Source organism: Somniosus microcephalus, unplaced genomic scaffold (assembly GCF_052327205.1).
Source record: "Somniosus microcephalus isolate GS21.2 unplaced genomic scaffold, FLI_Smic_1.0 unresolved_chr1, whole genome shotgun sequence".
In the NCBI taxonomy this organism is placed as follows: Eukaryota; Metazoa; Chordata; class Chondrichthyes; order Squaliformes; family Somniosidae; genus Somniosus; species Somniosus microcephalus.
Window position 1 is genome coordinate 87,950,797 of NW_028225179.1, and position 18,100 is coordinate 87,968,896.

At 52.2% G+C, this 18,100-nt stretch overlaps 1 pseudogene; it reads right to left on the reverse strand.

Annotated features, from left to right (window-relative positions):
* The window catches only part of LOC147095570 (scavenger receptor cysteine-rich domain-containing protein DMBT1-like), an 82,720-nt pseudogene that overhangs the window by 18,397 nt on the left and 46,223 nt on the right, over positions 1-18,100 (reverse strand).

The following is an 18,100-nucleotide window of genomic DNA, read 5'->3' on the forward strand; positions in this document are numbered from 1 at the left end:
GTACTGTACTACGAGGCACAGAGTCAGGACTGAATAAATGGCACTCCACTACAACTGCTTGGGAGACTCGTAATTACGTTATTAAGATAACATTACAAGTACCATGCCGGGTGTGACCCGCTAACTCAACACAGGCTGGGGATGCAGCCTGGGCCTTTCCTCTTGTATGTGGGTGTGGGGGGCTCGGTCCCACACTGGGTGTGATCAGCTAACTCAGCACAGGCCAGAGATGGAGCCTGGGCCTTTCCTGCTGTGTGTGTTTGTGTGTCTGGGGACTCAGTACCACACCGGGTGTGACCCGCTAACTCAGCATAGGTCAGTAATGGAGCCTGGGCCTTTCCTGCTCTGTATGTGTGTCTGGGGGGCTCAGTACCACACCAGGTGTGACCTGCTAACTCAGCACAGGCTGGGGATAGAAACATAGAAACATAGAAGATAGGAGCAGGAGCAGGCCATTCGGCCCCTCGAGCCTGCTCCACCATTCAATGAGATCATACCCCTTGATCCCTTTAGCCTTAAGAAATATATCCAACTCCTTCTTGAATATATTTAATGAATTGGCCTCTACTGCCTTCTGTGGTAGAGAATTCCACAGGTTCACCAGTCTCTGGGTGAAGAAATTCCTCCTCATTTCTGTCCTAAATGGCCTACCCCTTATCCTTAGACTCTGACCCCTGGTTCTGGACTCCCCTGCCATCGGGAACATCCTTCCTGCATCCAATCTGTCCAGTCCTGTCAGAATTTTATAAGTTTCAATGAGATCACCTCTCATTCTTCTAAGTTCCAGCGAGTACAAGCCCAATCGTCCCAATCTCTCCTCATACATCATTCCTGCCATCCCAGGTATCAGCTTGGTGAATCTTTGCTGAATTCCTTCCATGGCAGGAACATCCTTCCTCAGATAAGGCGACCAAAACTGCACACAATACTCAAGATGTGGTCTCACCAAGGCCCTGTACAACTGCAGCAAGACATCCTTGTTCCTGTATTCAAACCCTCTCGCTACGAAGGCCAACATACCATTTGCCTTCTTAACCGCTTGCTGCACCTGCATGCTTACCTTCAGCGACTGGTGCACAAGGACACCCAGGTCTCGTTGCACTTCCCCTTCTCCCAATCTATTGCCATTCAGATAATAATCTGCCTTCCTGTTTTTGACACCAAAGTGGATAACCTCACATCTATCCACGTTATATTGCATCTGCCATGCTTTTGCCCAATCACCCAACCTGTCCAAATCATCCTGGAGTTTCTCGGCATCCTCCTCACAGCACACACGCCCACCCAGCTTTGCGTCGTCTGCAAATTTGGAGATATTACATCTAGTTCCCTTGTCTCGATCATTAATATATATTGTGAATAGCTGGGGTCCAAGGACCGATCCCTGCGGTACCCCACTAGTCACTGCCTGCCACTCGGAAAAAGACCCATTTATTCCAACTCTTTGCTTTCTGTCTGCCAACCAGTTCTCTATCCAAGTCAATACCTTGCCCCCAATCCCATGTGCCTTAACTTTACACGCTAATCACTTATGCGGGACCTTATCAAAAGCCTTCTGAAAGTCGAAATACACCACATCCACTGGTCCTCCCTTATCTATTTTACCAGTTACATCCTCAAAACATTCCAGTAGATTAGTCAAGCACGATTTACCTTTTGTAAAGCCATGTTGACTTTGTCCGATCCTGTCACTGTCTTCCAAGTGCTCTGCTATTACATCTTTTATAATGGACTCTAGCATTTCCCCCACTACCGATGTCAGGCTTACCGGTCTGTAATTCCCCGTTTTCTCTCTACCACCTTTTTTGAATAGTGGGGTAACATTAGCTACCCTCCAATCCATGGGTACTGTTCCAGATTCCATGGAATGTTGGAAGATGATCAGCAATGCATCTACTATTTCTAGGGCCACTTCCTTAAGTACCCTCGGATGTAGATTATCAGTCCCTGGGGATTTATCGGCCTTCAATCCCATCAATTTCCCTAACACCATTTCCCTACAAATACTGATTTTTTTCAGTTCCTCCCTTACATCAGGGATGAAGCCTGAGCCTTTCCTGCTCTGTGTGGGCCAGAACGTTAAACACCCTTCAGCGTCACGCACCATTACTCCTGACCTGAGCAAGTAACTCCAGCATCCTGGCTGCACGTACAGTTGCTGATATTCCGCTGGTCTGCCGGGCACTCACTGATGGTCGCCTCCGTCCCAACACACCCCACATCATCCAGCCAGATGGGGCCTGCCCCTGGGGCAAAGCCGGTGCTCACGGACACGGCAGCCCCACACTTGAACTGCCTGCAGACAATGGAGGCATCCAAGATGTAATGAAAGCTCGCGACTCACCTGAGCAGATGACCCCAGCGTGCTGACCACAGGCACTGTTGTTGGCACTGAGTGGGTTGGAGAGGCATCGGTCCAGGGAGTGCTCCGTCCCATCACACCTGACGCCGCTCAGCAGGACCTCCCCGCTCCCTTGGCCACGGTAGGCCCCGGTTACCGACACGGCCTTCCCACAATTCAGCTGCTTGCACACGATGTCCCCATCGGTGAGGTCCCAGCCCTCGTCGCAGACTGTCCCCCAGGTGGAGTCATGAAAGATCTCCACCCTCCCCAAGCATGTGTTGTTCCCATCTGTCAGTCTCACCGGGAAAAGACCTGCCAGGCATAACACAAGATTTAGACCTGTCTCCTTCTGTGATTTTAATCACCCCGAGTTTCCCCTCCCTCCTCGAAGGAACAGGAGGCCATTCAGCCCCTCGAAACTGTTAATTAGGAACAGGAGGAGGCCATTCTGCCCCTCTAAACTGTTACAAAGGAACAGGAGGCCATTCAGCCCCTCGACTGTGTTACATAGAAACAGGAGGAGGCCATTCAGATTCGATCCTGTTACACAGCTGTTGGCAATTGAGCTGATCAGCTAACTCAGCACAGGCCGGGGATGGAGCCTGGGCCTTTTCTGCTCTGTGTGGGCCAGAACGTTACACACCCTTAAGCGTCGCGCACCATTACTGCTGAGCTGAGCAAGTAACTCCATCATCCTGACTGTGTGTACAGTTGCTGATATTCCGCTGGTCTGCCGGGCACTCACTGATGGTCGCCTCTGTCCCAACACACCCCACACCATCCAGCCAGATGGGGCCTACCCCTGGGGTGAAGCCGGTGCTCACGGACACGGCAGCCCCACACTTGAGCTGCCTGCAGACAATCAAGGCATCCAGGATGTACTGAAAGCTCACGACTCACCTGAGCAGATAACCCCAGCGTGCTGACCACAGGCACTGTTGTTGGCACTGAGTGGGTTGGAGAGGCATCGGTCCAGGGAGCTCTCCGTCCCGTCACACCTGACGCTGCTCAGCAGGACCTCTCCACTCCCTCGGCCATGGTAGGCCCCGGTTACCGACATGGCCTTCCCACAGTTCAGCTGCTTGCACACGATGTCCCCGTCGGTAAGGTCCCAGCCCTCGTCACAGACTGTCTCCCAGGTGGAGTCATGAAAGATCTCCACCCTCCCCGAGCACGTGTTGTTCCCGTCTGTCAGTCTGACCGGGAAAGGACCTGCCAGGGACAAAACAAGATTTGGACCTTTTTCCTCCTGTGGTTTTAATCACCACTAGTTTCCCCTCCCTCCTCGAAGGAACAGGAGGAGGCCATTCAGCCCCTCGAAACTGTTACATAGGAACAGGAGGCCATTCAGCCCCTCGACTGTGTTACATAGAAACAGGAGGAGGCCATTCATATTCAATCCTGTTACACAGGATTTGGCAATTGAGCTGATCAGCTAAATCAGCACAGGCCGGGGATGGAGCCTGGGCCTTTCCTGCTCTGTGTGTGTGTGTGTTTGTGTATCTGGGGGGCTCAGTACCACACTGGGTGTGATCTGCTAACTCAGCAGAGGCCGGGGATGGAGCCTGAGCCTTTCCTGCTCTGTGTGGGTCAGAACATTCCACACTCTTCAGCGTCGCGCGCCATTGCTGCTGACCTGAGCAAGTAACTCCAGCATCCTGGCTGTGCGTACAGTTGCTGATATTCCGCTGGTCTGTGGGGCACTCATTGATGGTCGCCTCCGTCCCAACACACCCCACATCATCCAGCCAGATGGGGCCTACCCCTGGGGCGAAGCCGGTGCTCACGGACACAGCAGCCCCACACTTGAGCTGCCTGCAGACAATCGAGGCGTCCAAGATGTCCCAGTTATGATCGCAAACCGTGCCCCAGGTGGAATGGTTGTACACCTCGACTCTCCCCGAACACGAGTCAGGACCTCCTCGCAGTCTGGGGGGCACCGGACCTGGAAAAGGAGCAATGCAACTCTTACACTGTGAGCTGGTGACCTAATGTACAGACAGCAGTCATCGCACCCACTCCCCGGGCTCGAATACCCCTCCTATAATGGGGTGCCTAGAACTCACCCTCCCATTCCCGGGCTCGAATACCCCTCCTATAATGGGGTGTCCAGAACTCTACCCTCCCATTCCCGGGCTCGAATACCCCTCCTGTAATGGGGTGTCCAGAACTCACCCTCCCATTCCCGGGCTCGAATACCCCTCCTATAATGGGGTGTCCGGAACTCTACCCTCCCATTCCCGGGCTCAAATACCCCTCCTATAATGGGGTGTCCAGAACTCTACCCTCCCATTCCCGGGTTCGAATACCCCTCCTATAATGGGGTGTCCAGAACTCACCCTCCCATTCCCGGGCTCGAATACCCCTCCTACAATGGGGTGTCCAGAACTCTACCCTCCCATTCCCGGGCTCAAATACCCCTCCTATAATGGAGTGTCCAGAACTCTACCCTCCCTTTCCCGGGCTCGAATACCCCTCCTATAATGGGGTGTCCAGAACACTACCCTCCCATTCCCGGGCTCGAATACTCCTCCTATAATGGGATGTCCTGAACTCTACCCTCCCATTCCCAGGCTCGAATACCCCTCCTAAAATGGGATGTCCAGAACTCTACCCTCCCATTCCCAGGCTCGAATACCCCTCCTATAATGGGTTGTCCAGAACTCTACCCTTCCATTCCCGGACTCGAATACCCCTCCTATAATGGGGTGTCCAGAACTCTACCCTACTATTCCCGGACTTGAATACCCCTCCTATAATGGGGTGTCCAGAACTCTACTCTCCCATTCCCAGGCTCGAATTCCCCTCCTATAATGGGGTGTCCAGAACTCTGCCCTCCCATTCCCAGGCTCAAATACCCCTCATATAATTGGGTTTCCAAAAGTCTTACCTCCCATTCCTGCTCCCATTTTATGAATCCTCACTGCACCCTTTCCCTGGCATCTGCACTCTTACCCACACTGACACAGACACACATGCTCATCAGCACACAACCCCACACACACAGACACACAAGCACATCTACACACACACCACAAACTAAATCAACTGCCCCCGCTCTCTGCCCATAGCCCTGCATCAATCCCAAACTAATCCTACTGCTCTGCGCTCCCTCCCCATAGCACTGTATCACTCCCAAACCAATGCCACTGCTCGGCTCTCTCTCCTCATAGCCCTGTATCAGGAATAGGAACCCTAGCTGATTTCCCCTCTCTCTATCCCAGGGGTCACTGGTCAGTGATCAGGAGCAGGAACCCTGGCTCATTTTCCCTCTCTCTCTCTCTCTAACCCAGGGGTCATTGGACAGAGATCAGGAGTAGGAACCCTGGTTCATTTCCCCTCTCTCTCTAACCCAGGGGTCACTGGACAGTGATCAGGAGCAGAAGCCCTGCTTCTCACTGGCTGAAAGAGCAAACTCCTTGCTCACCCTCTCACGCTCACACATGCAGTTTCAAGTAGGGGTCACTGGGCAGTGAACAGGAGCAGGAACATTGGATGACTTTCCCTCTCTGTAACCCAGAGGTCACTGGACAGTGGTGAAGAGCAGGAAGCCTGACTGATTTCCCCTCTTTTGAACCCTGGCTGATTTCCCTCTCTAACGCAGGGGTCACTGCACAGTGACATAACCATGCTCACAGAATTATACCTATCAACCAACAACATCCCAGACTCCTCCATCCATCAGACCTAACAGAGGTTGCAGCACAGTGGTATCAAATCAAATCAATCAAATCAAATCAACTTTTATTGTCATTGTTAGTGCACAAGTGCAGTACAACGAAATGTAGGCTTGCGGCTCCCGAGAGTGTACAATTTGGATTAGGACACTATACAGTTGAAAGGTGTATCCCTGCGAGTCCTCAACACCCCATGAAGTCTGATGGCATCAGGTGAAACATGGGCAAAGTAACCTCCTGCTGATTTAAAAAAAATTAATTCCGGGATGTGGGCATCGCTGGCAATGCCGGCATTTATTGCCCATCCCTAATTGCCACCTTCTTGAACCGCTGCAGTCCTTGTGGTGAAGGTACTCCCACAGTGCTGTTAGGGAGGGTGTTCCAGGGTTTTGACCCAGCAACGATGAAGGAACAGCGATATATTTCCAAGTCAGGACGGTCTGACTTGGCGGGGAACTTAGAAGTGATGGTGTTCCCATGCGCCTGCTGCCCTTGCCCTTCTAGGTGGTAGAGGTCGCGGGTTTGGGAGGTGCTGTTGAAAAAGCTACAACACAAGATTATGTGCATGCTAAAGAGTGGAAGCAACATGCTATAGACAGAGATAAGCAATCCCACAACCAACGGATCAGATCAAAGCCACGCAGTTTTGCTACATCCAGCCGTGAATGGTGGTGGACAATTAAACAGCTAACGAGAGGAGGAGGCTCCATGAACTCCCTCATCCTCAATGATGGTGGAGCCAAGCACGTGAGTGCAAAAGACAAGGCTAAAAAGGCTAAACCATGTTCAGCCAGAAGTGCCGAGTGGATGATCCATCTCGACCACCTCCTGAGGACCCCACCATGCCAGTCTTCAGCCAATTCAATTTAATCCACGTGATATCAAGAAACAGCTGAGCACATTGGATACAGGAAAGGCTATGGGCCCCTTTCCACAACCTACAAGGCACAAGTAAGGAGTGTGATGGAATACTCTCTATTTGCCTGGAAGAGTGCTGCTCCAACAACACTCAATAAGATCGACACCATTTAGGACAAATTGCCCGAATGATTGGCACCCCATCCACCACCTTAAACATTCACTCCCTCCACCACTGCCGCACGGTGGCTGCAGTGTGTACCATCTACAAGATTCACTGAAGCAACTCACCAAGGCTTCTTCGACAGCAGCTCCAAAACCCGCAACCTCATCCACCTAGAAGGGCAGCAGGCACATGGGAGCACCACCACCTCCAAGTTCCCCTCCAAGTCACACACCATCCTGACTTGGAAATATATCGCTGTTGTTTCATGTTACATCGTCGCTGGGTCAAAATCCTGGAATTCCCTGCCTAACAGTACTGAGAGACTACCTTCACCACACGGACTGCAGCAGTTCAAGAAGGTGGCTCACAACTACATTCTCAAGTGCAATGAGATATGGCCAATAAATTCCAGCCTTGCCAGAGATATCAACATTCCGTGAATGAATAAAGAAAAAGCAGGAACCTGGAGTAAGGCAGAGGGGTTTAGAGAGGGATTCCTTGGGAATAGGTCCAAGGCACCTGCTGGTGGGGTGGTGGGGCGGAGGGATGGGAGGGGAGGGTAGGAAAGGCCCGGATGGCAGTGGCTCTGTACTTTCATTCCATGATTACGAACATACGAACAATGATGGACAGCTAAAGGCCATCTGGTCCATCGAGCCTGTCCCACACAATTGCGATACCTTGTGTATCACAATGTATACAATCCACCCCACCCACCCGAAACCATGTGATCTCCTGGGAGAGGCAAAAAAACCATAAATTTTGCGGGAGGTGTTGGCGGCGATGCACCCGGGAGCTAGTTGCTTTGCGCCCCGTTAACGCTAATGAGGTGCAAAGCAACCGGATTTTTCCCCCATGATCTCCACCCCAACCAGAAACAAATCCAGCTCTCGCTTGAAGGAAATCAGTGAATCTGCATCCACCACATGAGACAGCAGCCTGTTCCAGAGGTCCACTATTCTCTGGGAAAAGAACCACCTCCTGACATCTAACCTAGATCTAGCCTTATACAATTTAAATTTGTGACCTCTGGTACTGCCTAACCTATTTAATTGAAATAAACTGTCCGCTGGAACACAATCTATTCCCTTCATTATCTTATAAACCTCAATCAGATCCCCCCTAAGTCTACACTTCTCTAAAGTGTACAATCCCAACTCTTTCAGCCTATCTTAAAAACTAAGATGCTTTAGACTGGGAATTGGTCTAGTGATCCTCCTCTGCACCCTTTCCAAAACCTCAATATCACCCACCATTTGAGGAAACCAAAACTGGACAGTATTCCAAGTGTGGCCTGACTAAAGTCTTGTACAAGGACAGAACAGTATGCCTCGTCTTGTACTCAGTTGTCCTATGGCTACACCTCAACGCCTTATATACTCTAGCTATCCCTTCACGGTTTTGCTCAGATACCTTTAAGGATGTATGCACTGGAATGCCCAAATCTCTTAAATGCCTTTCCCTCAAGGGTGTAAGAATGTTGAGCATTTGCCTTGCCTACATGCATAACACTGCACTTATCTAAGTTATACATCATTTTCCAGTCTTGAGCCCAATCTCCCAACACATTAAGATCTGCCTGAAGCAGACGAGTATCGTCTACAGTTCTAACACTCGCACAGATCTTGGTATAATTTGCAAATTTGCAGATTGTGGCCTAGAAATTCAGTTGCGTTTGCGCCCAATTAGGGGTGAAAGAGTGGGTTGCGCCGGAAGTTGCGTCGCGCCCAAAATTAGGTGGGCCCTAACATCGGCGTTAGCCGGTAGCGTTGCGCCGGCACCGATGACGTCATCGGTGTGCGCAGTGCCCCGGTACCGCCCGAAACCACACCGATCCCCATCTTCAGTAGCGGCCGCCTCTTCCGTGGCGGGCACTAACAACATCAGGAGACCGGGTCCTTACTGCAGCCTTAGCGGCGCAAGTTAAGGTGGAGGTGCGGGGCGGCCGCTTTTTCGGCGGCCGCCTGCCCGCACCTCCTTCCCCGGCCTCCTCCACCCCGCCCCCGCGGCATTGCCGGCTGGTTTCCGTGGAGCCCGGCACTTCTCCGTTGTGCCGGGCTCTTTTGCCGGCACTTGCAATCGGGGCTCCGGCCGTTGCAGGGACCTCCCCCTTAAGAGAAGGGGGAGGCCTGCAGTACAGCAGCCTGCCGCACCGCATCGGGTGGCGCAGCGGGACCGGGAGCGCTGAAATTCACTTTCAGCGCCCCAAGCGGGGCGGACACACCCTGTACCAGCGCCCGGTTCCGCTTTGGGGCGCTGAAAGTGAATATGGGGCTGGCACAGCTGGCTCCGCGGCAGGCGCAAAATTTTTGGCACAAACGTGCTGGCGGGGCTATACCCAATTTCTAGGCCTGTGCCCCCAACACCTACATCCAGATCATTAATAAAAATAGTAAAGAGCAACGGTCCCAATACTGATCCCTGTGGGGCAGCACTGGTGACCAGTCTCCAAACAGATCCAAATCCATCTATAACTACTTTTTGCCTATGTCCTGCCAGCCAGTTCAGAATCCAGCTCAATATATTACCAGTAATACTAGAGGCTTCAATCTTATAGAGAAGTCTCTTGTGTGGTACCTCATCACAATCTTTTTGGAAATCTAAGTAGACAATGTCTACTTGGCTTCCCTCATCCAACTTTGTAACTTCTTCAAAAAATACAACGAAGTTTTTAAGACATGACGTTTTTATGAAGCCATGTTGGGTGTCCCTAATATGTCTCTCTCTATCCAAATATTCATATATTGCATCCCTAATGATTCCTTCATGCATCTTATCTAATACTGATGTTAAACTAATGGCCCAACAGTTACCCAGGACTGATTTGTCACCTTTTTAAAGTTGGGGACTACGTTAGCCTCCTTCCAGAGTGTAGTGAGCTATTAAAAATACAGGCTAAGGGCTCACATGGGAGACAGGAATAGAAATATCGAAAGGTGCTGACTTACCAGTACCAGTAACAGTGACACAGAGCAACACCAGGGCAAGCCAAGCCCTCATGGTGATGGGTCGCATATCCACTACCTCACTCCGATTCTGCTCGAATCCCCAACCGCTTCCCCTGGCAAATGCTGGGCGAGAAATGGTGTCTCTCACCGAGACCGTAGACACTGCCTTTTGTATCAATATTTGCATGTGTGCATGCTGTAATGGCCTCAGTTCCTGCTCCTCCCCTGTGCTGTAACACAGAGAGCCTATGAAACTTGGATCATTTCCACTCCCTCTAACCCAGGGGTCATTGCACAGTGGTCAGGGGCAGGAACCCTGTTTGATTTCCCCTCCCTCTAACCCAGGGGTCACTGGAAGGTGATCAGGAGCAGGAATCCTGGTTGATTTCTTTTCTTTTGAACCCAGGGGTCACTGGACAGTGATCAGGAGCAGAAATCCTGGTTGATTTCTTCTCTCTCTAAACCAGGGGTCACTGACCTGGGTGTCCTTGTGCACCAGTCGCTGAAGGTAAGCATGCAGGTGCAGCAGGCGGTTAAGAAGGCAAATGGTACATAGATACATAGATACATAGAAGATAGGAGCAGGAGTAGGCCATTCGGCCCTTCGTGCCTGCTCCGCCATTTAATGAGATCATGGCTGATCCTTTAATTCAGTATCCCGTCCCCGCCTTCTCTCCGTAACCCTTAACCCCTTTTGCCCGTAGAAATATATCTAATTCCCTCTTAAATATATTTAATGAGCTGGCGTACACTGCCCTCTGTGGCAATGAGTTCCACAGGTTCACCACTCTCTGAGTGAAGAAATTCCCCCTCATCTCTGTCCTAAATGGTTTAGCCCTTATCCTTAAATTATGTCCTCTAGTTCTGTTCTCACCCGCCAAGGGAAACATTCCTTCTGCATCCAGTCTGTCTAGACCTGTCAGAATTTTATACACTTCTATGAGGTCCCCTCTCAATCTCCTAAACTCCAGTGTGTACATCCCTAAACTACATAGTCTCTCCTCATAGGTCATTCCCGCCATTCCTGGTATCAGCCTGGTGAATCGCCGCTGCACCCCCTCCATGGCAAGAACATCCTTCCTCAGATGAGGCGACCAAAACTGTACACAGTACTCGAGGTGTGGTCTCACCAGTGCCCTGTACAGCTGCAGCAAGGTATCCCTGTTCCTGTATTCTAACCCTTTTGCTATGAAGGCCAGCATACCGTTTGCCTTCTTGACCGCCTGTTGCACCTGCATGCTCGCCTTCAGTGACTGGTGTACAAGAACACCCAGGTCTCTCTGTACTTCCCCCTCTCCCAATCTATTGCCATTTAAATAATAATTTGCCCTCCCGTTCCTGCACCCAAGGTGGATAACTTCGCACTTGTCCACATTATAGTGCATCTGCCATTTATCCGCCCAATCGCCCAGTCTGTCCAAATCGCTCTGGAGCTTCCTGGTCTCTTCCTCTGAGCCCACCCCACCTCCTAGTTTAGTGTCGTCTGCAAATTTGGAAATGCTGCATCCGACTCCCTGATCCAGGTCATTAATGTAAATTGTGAACAGCTGGGGGCCCAGGACAGATCCCTGTGGTACCCCACTTGTTACTGCCTGCCATTCAGAAAATGAGCCGTTTATTCCAACTCTCTGTTTTCTATCTGACAGCCAGTTCCCTATCCACGCCAAAACTTTCCCCTTTATCCCATGAGCCTCAATTTTCCATGCTAATCTTTTATGTGGGACCTTATCGAAGGCCTTTTGGAAGTCCAGGTACACCACATCTACTGGCTCTCCCCCATCTATTCTACCAGTTACTCCCTCAAAAAATTCCAATAGATTAGTCAAGCACGATTTACCCTTTGTAAATCCATGTTGACTCTGTCCTATCCTGTCCCCATTTGCTAAGTGCTCCGCTATTTCATCCTTAATGATGGACTCCAGCATTTTGCCCACAACTGATGTAAGGCTTACAGGTCTGTAATTACCTGCTTTTTCCCTACCCCCCTTTTTGAATAGTGGGGTAACGTTAGCTACCCTCCAATCCATCGGCACTGTTCCCGAGTCTAATGAATTCTGAAAAATCATCCTTAGTGCATCCGCTATCTCTAGGGCCACCTCCTTCAGTACCCTAGGATGCATGTTATCAGGCCCTGGGGATTTGTCCACCTTCAATCCCTTTAGCTTCCTTAACACCATATCCTTAGAGATATTGATTTGCGTCAGTTCCTCCTTTGCCAATGTCCCTATTTTTCCCGATATCCCAGGGAGGTTTTTTGTGTCTTCCTTCGTAAAGACTGACCCAAAGTATGCATTTAGTTGATCTGCCATTTCCTTATTTCCCATTATATATTCCCCCGTATCTGACTGCAATGGACCAACTTTGGTTTTCACCAGTCTTTTCCTTTTGATATATTTATAAAAGCTTTTGGAGTTAGTTTTTATATTTTCCGCCAGCTTGTTTTCGTAAGCTATTTTGCCCCTCTTGATCATGCCCTTTGCCCTCCTTTGCTCTATCTTAAACTGTTCCCAATCTTCCGCTCTGGCGCTTTTTTTGGCTATTTTATACGCCCTATCTTTGGATTTTATGCTGTCTCTAATTTCCCCTGTTATCCACGGTTGAGTCACCTTTTTAGATTTCCTTTTATGCCAGATTGGTATAAACAATTTTTGCAATTTTGTCATTCTATCTTTAAATGTTTGCCATTGTTTATCTACCTCCAGTCCTCCCAGGAACGTTGTCCAATCAGACCTACTCAGTTCCCGTCTCATGGCATCATAATTCCCCTTGTTTAAATTCAGGACCTTAGTCTCTGAGTCAATTTCTTCGCTCTCCATTTCGAGTGAGAAATCGATCATGTTATGATCGCTCTGACCCAAGGGTCCCCGTACAACAAGATTACCGATTAGTCCCTTCTCATTGCACAGTACCCAGTCCAATATAGCCTGTTCCCGAGTTGGTTCCTCGACATATTGATCCAGATAACCATCCCTTAAACACTCAAGGAATTCCTCCTCCTCATTATTTTTACTGATTAGGCTAGTCCAATCTATATGTAAGTTAAAGTCACCTATGATGACAGCTGTGCTCTTATTGCACGCTTCTCTAATTTCCCTCGTGATGCCCTCCCTAACCTCTATTTTACTATTTGGAGGCCTATATACCACTCCTATTAATGTTTTTCGTACATTGGCCTTCGTAACGAGAGGGTTCAAGTGCAGGAACAAGGATGTCTTGCTGCAGTTGTACAGGGCTTTCGTGGGACCACACTTTGAGTATTGTGTGCAGTTTTGGTCGCCTTATCTGAGGAAGGATGTTCTTGCCATGGAGGGAGTGCAGCGAAGATTCACCAGACTGATACCTGGGATGGCTGGAATGACGTATGAGGAGAGATTGGGTTGATTGGGCTTATACGCGCTGGAGTTTAGAAGAATGAGAGAGGATCTCATTGAAACTTATAAAATTCTAACAGGACTGGACAGACTAGATGCAGGAAGGATGCTCCCTATGGCAGGGGAGTCCAGAACCAGGGGTCACAGTCTAAAGATAAGGGGTAAGCCATTTAGGATAGAAATGAGGAGGAATTTCTTCACCCAGAGAGTGGTGAACCTGAGGAATTCTCTACCACAGAAGGCAGTTGAGGCCAATTCATTAAATATATTCAAGAAGGAGTTAGATATATTTCTTAATGCTAAAGGGATCAAGGGATATGGGGAGAAGGCAGGGACCGGGTACTGAGTATGAATGTTCAGCCATGATGTCACTGAATGGTGGAGCAGGCTCGAGGGGCCGAATGGCCTACTCCTGCTCCTATCTTCTATGTTTCTATGATCAGGAGCAAGAACACTGGCTGATTTTCTGTCTCTCTAACCCAGGGGTCACTGGACAGTGATCAGGAGCAGGAATCCTGGTTGATTTCTTCTCTCGCTAACCCAGAGACCTCAGCAGCAGTAAAAGCAGCGGGAGCGGCTGGAGAGCGCGAGACTTCAGCAGCAGTAAAACCAGCGGGAGCGGCTGCAGAGTGCGAGACTTGGGCGGTAGTAAAAGCAGCAGGAGCGGATGGAGAGTGCAAGACTTGGGCAGCAGTAAAAGCAGTGGGAGCAGCTGGAGAGTGCGAGACTTGGGCGGTAGTAAAAACAGTGGGAGCGGCTGGAGAGTGCGAGACTTGGGCGGTAGTAAAAGCAGGGGGAGCGGTTGGAGAGTGCAACACTTGGGCGGTAGTAAAAGCAGCGGGAGCGGCTGGAGAGTGCAACACTTGGGCGGTAGTAAAAGCAGCGGGAGCGGCTGGAGAGCGCGAGACTTGGGCAATAGTAAAAGCAGCGGGAGCGGCTGGAGAGTGCAACACTTGCGCAATAGTAAAAGCAGCGTGAGCCCTGGAGAGCGTGAGACTTGGGCAGTAGTTAAAGCAGCGGGAGCGGCTGGAGTGTGCGACACTTGGGTGGTAGTTAAAGCAGCGGGAGCGGCTGGAGAGTGTGAGACTTGGGCAGTAGTTAAAGCAGCGGGAGCCCCGGAGAGACCGAGACTTGGGCAGTAGTAAAAGCAGCGGGAGCCCTGGAGAGCGCGAGACTTGGGCAGTAGTAAAAGCAGCGGGAGCGGCTGGAGAGCGCGAGACTTTTGCAGTAGTTAAAGCAGCGGGAGCGGCTGGAGAGTGCGAGACTTGGGCAGTAGTTAAAGCAGCGGGAGCCCTGGAGAGTGTGAGACTTGGGCAGTAGTTAAAGCAGCGGGAGCCTGGAGAGTGTGAGACTTGGGCAGTAGTTAAAGCAGCGGGAGCCCTGGAGAGTGCGAGACTTGGGCAGTAGTTAAAGCAGCGGGAGACCTGGAGAGCGCGAGACTTGGGCAGTAGTTAAAGCAGCGGGAGCGGCTGGAGAGCGTGAGACGTTTGCAGTAGTTAAAGCAGCGGGAGCCCTGGAGAGCGCGAGACTTGGGCGGTAGTTAAAGCAGCGGGAGCCCTGGAGAGTGTGAGACTTGGGCAGTAGTTAAAGCAGCGGAAGACCTGGAGAGCGCGAGGCTTGGGCAGTAGTTAAAGCAGCGGGAGTCCTGGAGAGCGCAAGACTTGGGCGGTAGTAAAAGCAGCGGGAGCGGCTGGAGAGTGCGAGACTTGGGCGGTAGTTAAAGCAGCGGGAGCGGCTGGAGAGCGCGAGACTTGGGCGGTAGTCAAAGCAGCGGGAGCCCTGGAGAGTGCGAGACTTGGACAGTAGTTAAAGCAGCAGGAGCGGCTGGAGAGCGCGAGACTTGGGCAGTAGTAAAAGCAGCGGGAGCCCTGGAGAGCGCGAGACTTGGGCGGTAGTTAAAGCAGCGGGAGCCCAGGAGAGTGCGAGTCTTGGGCGGTAGTTAAAGCAGCGGGAGCCCAGGAGAGTGCGAGTCTTGGGCAGTAGTTAAAGCAGCGGGAGCCCAGGAGATTGCGAGTCTTGGGCAGTTGTTAAAGCAGCGGGAGCCCAGGAGAGTGCGAGTCTTGGGCAGTAGTTAAAGCAGCGGGAGCGGCTGGAGAGTGCGAGACTTGGGCAGTAGTTAAAGCAGCGGGAGCGGCTGGAGAGCGCGAGACTTGGGCAGTAGTTAAAGCAGCGGGAGTGGCTGGAGAGCGCGAGACTTGGGCAGTAGTTAAAGCAGCGGGAGCCCTGGAGAGTGCGAGTCTTGGGCAGTAGTTAAAGCAGCGGGAGCGGCTGGAGAGCGCGAGACTTGGGCAGTAGTTAAAGCAGCGGGAGCGGCTGGAGAGTGTGAGACTTGGGCAGTAGTTAAAGCAGCGGGAGCCCTGGAGAGTGCGAGTCTTGGGCAGTAGTTAAAGCAGCGGGAGCGGCTGGAGAGTGCGAGTCTTGGGCGGTAGTTAAAGCAGCGGGAGCCCAGGAGAGTGCGAGTCTTGGGCAGTAGTTAAAGCAGCGGGAGCCCAGGAGAGTGCGAGTCTTGGGCAGTAGTTAAAGCAGCGGGAGCCCAGGAGAGCGCGAGTCTTGGGCAGTAGTTAAAGCAGCGGGAGCGGCTGGAGAGTGCGAGACTTGGGCAGTAGTTAAAGCAGCGGGAGCGGCTGGAGAGCGCGAGACCTGGGCAGTAGTTAAAGCAGCGGGAGTGGCTGGAGAGTGCGAGACTTGGGCAGTAGTTAAAGCAGCGGGAGCCCTGGAGAGTGCGAGTCTTGGGCAGTAGTTAAAGCAGCGGGAGCGGCTGGAGAGGGCGAGACTTGGGCAGTAGTTAAAGCAGCGGGAGCGGCTGGAGAGTGTGAGACTTGGGCAGTAGTTAAAGCAGCGGGAGCCCTGGAGAGTGCGAGTCTTGGGCAGTAGTTAAAGCAGCGGGAGCGGCTGGAGAGTGCGAGACTTGGGCAGTAGTTAAAGCAGCGGGAGCCCTGGAGAGTGTGAGACTTGGGCAGTAGTTAAAGCAGCGGGAGCCCTGGAGAGCGCGAGACTTGGGCAGTAGTTAAAGCAGCGGGAGCCCTGGAGAGTGTGAGACTTGGGCAGTAGTTAAAGCAGCGGGAGCCCTGGAGAGCGCAAGACTTGGGCGGTAGTAAAAGCAGCGGGAGCCCTGGAGATTGCGAGACTTGGGCAGTAGTTAAAGTAGCGGGAGCGGCTGGAGAGCGCGAGACTTGGGCAGTAGTTAAAGCAGCGGGAGCCCTGGAGAGTGTGAGACTTGGGCAGTAGTTAAAGCAGCGGGAGCCCTGGAGAGCGCAAGACTTGGGCGGTAGTAAAAGCAGCGGGAGCCCTGGAGATTGCGAGACTTGGGCAGTAGTTAAAGCAGCGGGAGTGGCTGGAGAGCGCGAGACTTGGGCAGTAGTTAAAGCAGCGAGAGCGGCTGGAGAGTGCAAGTCTTTGGCAATAGTTAAAGCAACGAGAGCATCTGGAGAGTGCGAGACTTGGGCAGTAGTTAAAGCAGCGGGAGCCCAGGAGAGTGCGAGGCTTGGGCAGTAGTAAAAGCAGCGGGAGCCCTGGAGAGCGCGAGACTTGGCCAGCGGTTAAAGCAGCGGGAGCCCTGGAGAGTGCGAGACTTTGGCAGTAGTTAAAGCAGCGGGAGCGGCTGGAGAGTGCGAGACTTGGGCAGTAGTTAAAGCAGCGGGAGCCCTGGAGAGTGCGAGACTTGGGCAGTAGTAAAACCAGCGGGAGCCCTGGAGAGCGCGAGACTTGGGCAGTAGTAAAAGCAGCGGGAGCCCTGGAGAGCACGAGACTTGGGCAGTAGTTAAAGCAGCGGGAGCGGCTGGATAGCGCGAGACTTGGGCAGTAGTTAAAGCAGCGGGAGCCCTGGAGAGCGTGAGTCTTGGGCAGTAGCTAAAGCAGCGGGAGCCCTGGAGAGTGCGAGACTTCGGCAGTAGTTAAAGCAGCGAGAGCGGCTGGAGAGCGGGAGACTTGGGCAATAGTAAAAGCAGCGGGAGCGGCTGGAGAGTGCGAGACTAGGGCAGTAGCTAAAGCAGCGGGAGTGGCTGGAGAGTGCGAGACTTGGGCAGTAGTTAAAGCAGCGGGAGCCCTGGAGAGTGCGAGACTTTGGCAGTAGTTACAGCAGCGGGAGCCCTGGAGAGTGCGAGACTTGGGCAGTAGTTAATGCAGCGGGAGCCCTGGAGAGTGCGAGACTTGGGCAGTAGTTAAAGCAGCGGGAGCCCTGGAGAGTGCGAGACTTGGGCAGTTGTTAAAGCAGCGGGAGCCCTGGAGAGTGCGAGACTTGGGCGGTAGTTGAAGCAGCGGGAGCCCTGGAGAGTGCGAGACTTGGGCAGTAGTTAAAGCAGCGGGAGCCCTGGAGAGCGCGAGACTTGGGCAGTAGTTAAAGCAGCGGGAGCGGCTGGAGAGTGCGAGACTTGGGCAGTCGTTAAAGCAGCGGGAGTGGCTGGAGAGTGCGAGACTAGGGCAGTAGCTAAAGCAGCGGGAGTGGCTGGAGAGTGCGAGACTTGGGCAGTAGTTAAAGCAGCGGGAGCCCTGGAGAGTGCGGGACTTTGGCAGTAGTTAAAGCAGTGGGAGCCCTGGAGAGTGCGAGACTTGGGCAGTAGTTAAAGCAGCGGGAGCCCTGGAGAGTGCGAGACTTGGGCGGTAGTTAAGGCAGCGGGAGCCCTGGAGAGTGCGAGACTTGGGCAGGAGTTAAAGCAGCGGGAGCGGCTGGAGAGTGCGAGACTTGGGCAGTCGTTAAAGCAGCGGGAGTGGCTGGAGAGTGCGAGACTAGGGCAGTA